Here is a 4,342-nt window from a genome sequence, read left to right as displayed (position 1 = left end):
CTTCACACACATAAACAATCCCATGAGCCTCAGAAGCCCAGAGAAGCAAGCAGGAGGATGTCCTGTTGCTTCTCTTTTGCCTGATTATCTCCCAGCTGGAATCATGCTCCCTGTAGCAATGCCAGGTCTCCATCTCCTGTTCTCGCTATCTCCCATGGGCTCAATGTCAAGGACCGGTGTGGACATGGACACCCCCACTTTCCACTGAGGGGTACTAGTATTGGCATCTCTGGGTTTAGGCATTCATTCCCAGACTAGTTTTGGCTCAGGAAACAGACCAAAAAAGAGCACTTGAGTTATTGTTGTTGTTGTTGTTTTCAGTATGAAAGTAGTCATTATCAAATGATGAAATTACAAAAAATAATCACAGTAGATACCTTAGTTCATCCTTCTCATAATCCTATTGATCTGGTCCTCCCTGTTGCCAGCATCTCCACTTTCTACAAGATGGGTGGTCTTTTTCTTCATACCCCCTCATGGAGGAGATCTTTTGAAGGGCCACAAGAAGTTGTTTGCTTCTTTGAAACGTTTTCCAACAGAATAGACCTCGTGAATCAGACCCTCTATGCAGATGACGCCATATTTACGAAGAGACGGGGCAATCAATGTGTTCTCTGACAGGGCAATTTGCTTCATTGTTGATTTTGCCGGAACCACACTTGTAGATCAATTCATTCACCAACTTCAGGTCTGGGTCCCCCTCATGCTACATATGGTTCCACAATCCTTAGCATGTCAACTGAGGCCTTGTCGAGCTTAACAAAGGTGCCAATGAGGATCTGGTCAAGGCAAAGAAGTTGCAACACCCACATTCTGAACCTTTGGGCTCACCCCCCTGATAGCTCTGATCCTGATGACAAATGCTGCTGTGGTCTCTTGCAGGTATGTAGAGGTTGCCAACTTTTCTTGCCATCGTTGCCATTTGAAGCTCCATTCTGTACATCTACCTATATTTCCTGTGGTAATGCTTAGCTTTTCATGTAAGCTTCCTCCTTGCCTTTCAAAGCATCTTTGGGGCAAACATCTTTCTCAGAGGCTTGCTCTTCAACTCTGTGAAATTCCTTTGCTTTCTCGTAAGGGTTTCTGGCACGGCCGGAAGCTTCTTTTTCTTTCTTTCCGTATCCTCCTTGGTTCTATCCAGAAAAGAGGGAGGGCAGTTGAGTTTTAAGCTCCACTTTTTGTTTTCATTTACTACATTATCCCTATTACCAAAGTCCTGGCCCGAATCCAAGGGCAATTTACTAAGTACCAGGTCCTCTCCTGACTTTTGTCGGAGCCTGTGGATCACGCTGTCAATAGAATCTAATATGGTGGGATCTGAATATCAGGGGGTCGGTCAAGTTGAGGTTGTCGTAGTGAGGGGCATGGGTTATTCTGTCCAGAATCCTGGTGGTGGAAGAGAAAGACAAGGTGATGGGGTAGGGGGAGGAGTTTACAGGGAGGTTTGTTAGAACGAGGGAGGAACCATGCGTATGTTTTCGGTTTGAGAGATGGTGAAGAGGGAAAATAAAAATGCATGAGACCGAAGGGAAAATACTTTTTTAGCCAAGAGCCAAAGGTGGACAGAAAGGAATGGGATCAGCTGCATAAGAAGAAGAGGAATTCTTGAAGCTGAGGGTCAGAGGGAAGAAAGAGTGCCATTATGGATACATTTCAGACGTGGAGAGAGCAGCCTTGGGCCCTTCATCAACGATGTGTTCTCTTTTCTTTGCTCAATAGAAGACCTTTCCCTGAGAGGTGGCTGGGAACCTGAGGGGTGTGCCAAAGACATGGAGAAAGGGAGAAGAGGCCACAAGGGGACAGAAGTGGAGGGCTGCTGGCCAGGCTGGGCTCAGATGGATTTGTACCCTCTCTCTGTGTATTAGTATCATCCTGAAAGCCGTCCACCATGGCTTGACTTTCAGTTATGCAGCAGGGACCACTGCTCTGTATTATAGAAGGAGGTTTGACATGAAAATTATAAAGAAAGCAGACTATAAAGAATTCCACCCAATATATACATGGGACAGGGGAAGAAAAGACCAAATGAGATTGTAGAAAAGTTTTCAAAGAACTTTCCAAAAACAAAACAAAACAAAACTTTTCCCTGATTTAAGTCAAACAGCATGGAAAATAATAATACGGTGTTCAAGTCCCATTGTCTCTGTCGGGGGTGATGCTTGAAGAAAAAGAAAGTGTGTTCTGTTGTTAGTCATATTTTAATTGGTCACAATGTGAGGCAAAAGTTCAAAACTAAATGCTGGAAATACCTCCCCTTTGGAACATTCAATTAAAATCTGTGGGGGGAAAAGCTTCAAAATGACAGCCAGAGACTAACAACAACAATAGCAAAAATCCCCGTTAACCCGAGCTTGAGGGAGGCAGATGACTTGAATTGAGTCAAGTGCGTGTGTATGTGTGTGTGTTTGAGGGCATTGGCGGGGGGGCTGGAGGGGTTGTCTGGCCACTTCCGGCTAAGACTCAGAAGGTGTTTAGCATTATGAGCCCCAAAAGCGTGTTTTGCTCCAGGTGAAAGTGAGATGTGGACAGAATTCATCTTTGTCATCTGAAGTCTTGCCTTTCCACACTCTTTCTTACCCTTCAAAATCCCTGCTTGCACCCCTTAGGAATATCCGATATCTTCTCCCATGCCTTCACTCAAACAGGATTGGAAATGCATTCACACTAAGGTAAAAATAACTGAAGATAGAAAAGATCAGTTACTTACCTCAGGAGTATTAGCACTTTAATAAGGCAGGTCTTAGGTAAAATAAATGTTACTGAACTCCGAAATAGCATCACATAGATGGGAACCTATTCTGCTTATTTATAAAAGGCATTTTGAGACCATCCCACACTCCTGCCGGCAAGAAGCCTATGTGGGATAGCTTCTAGAATTACTTGAGTCCTAGAGGGATCTTAGAAATTTTAACATGTTGGATTGATTAAGATGATGTCAAAATTACCATAATAAAAACTGGGGGTTATTATAGACAAAGGATCTACGAATCCTGACATTTAACATTCCACTTGACAATTTCTTTTTGTCCTCAAAGGAGAAAATGTGTGCCTTACAGGTGGACTCAGGTGTGCGTACATGGGTGAGCACGGTCACATCTGTGCCCCATGTCACTGTGCAGCCCACGATCCCCCCGAAACCCATGCACTTGTGAACTCGCTCAGTCCTCAAAGCCACCCCATGAAGAAGGCTCTATTATCTCAACATTAGAAAAAAAAAAAGGGAGCCAAGACATAGAGAACGTGAGTGAGTTCCCCGAGCACGTGCAGCATGCCAGTGGTGGAGCTGGGATCTGAACCCCTGGAGTCATCATGGGTACGGTATCTGGCCTCTCACCACTCTGCAAGCTGTGGTTCAAAGCTTTGTTTGAAGAACTCAACATGAACTTCACAGAAGCCGTTGTTTCTGAAGAGGGGCTGAAGAAGGAGTTTTCCAGGTTGGAGTGAGGAAGGTAGGGTCTGGTCAGTCTGCCATATACGCGACACAGCACGGTAGGACACAGTGGCTCAGCAAGGTGGACAGCATAGGCTGGACATGGAGGGGGCTTGTGCATCTGCATTACCTATGGCAGGCTGGGTTTTCATCTGTGTTCCCAGCATTATTGCAAACGGCACTTGCTTTTATTCTCAAAAGAATCTGGGTTTGGCTGGTGCTACATGGTGCCCTCACCCATGGGGGAACCGTTCCCGTAGAACCTTGGATGGCTGCTGAGGTTGTGTTTTATTCTACGGAGTGGAAAACTATATTTGATGCCCAGAATGGTTTGCAGAAACGACAGGCAGGAGGGACAGAATGGAGACCTGTCCTTAAGGTACTCAAGGACCTACTTTGTAGGATTGTTGAGAAAACGAAATTAAGCAGGTTGAGAAGAGCATGATATGTATCAAATGCTCAGTCCGTTCTCGATCCTCTTACCCCTCCTCTTCCCCCCCTTCTTTTTCTCTTTGTCCTCTTCCCCCCGTGCCTTCTCATTCCACCCTCCTCCATTCCTCCTCCTCCTCATTTTTTCTTCTTCTCCTGACCATGCCTGGGAGCCACAACCCGCCCCACTTTCTCTTCTGCAAATCTTCTCTCCAATCTTCTCCTGCCTGGCTTCCTTCCTTCAACAACCAGCAGGGTCTGTGAGTTTCCAGACAGGCAGGGCCCGGGTAAGGGCCTTATGGTAGTCTGGGGGTGGGGAGGCAATGTGAGATACGAAGATTTCCCTACACCCTGATTTTTGAATTTTAAGAGTTCAGTGCAGTCATCTGAAGGCTGTTACATTGGCTGCTTATTCAACCTCATCCTGGCAGTAGGAGGGAAAAAAGCCCAACAACCACTGAAATCCCACATTTTAATGCTCAC

The 4,342-nt window shown here is 45.6% G+C and overlaps 1 pseudogene; it reads right to left on the bottom strand.

The window, feature by feature from the left end:
• Window positions 1–378: 378 nt before the first annotated feature.
• LOC116868987 lies at window positions 379–1,111 on the bottom strand (annotated as a pseudogene).
• Between the last annotated feature and the right edge of the window lie 3,231 nt (window positions 1,112–4,342).

This window comes from Lontra canadensis, unplaced genomic scaffold (assembly GCF_010015895.1).
Source record: "Lontra canadensis isolate GAN:19392208 unplaced genomic scaffold, GSC_riverotter_1.0 scaffold17, whole genome shotgun sequence".
NCBI classification, from domain to species: domain Eukaryota; kingdom Metazoa; phylum Chordata; class Mammalia; order Carnivora; family Mustelidae; genus Lontra; species Lontra canadensis.
This window is presented reverse-complemented; position numbering and strand designations above follow the sequence as displayed.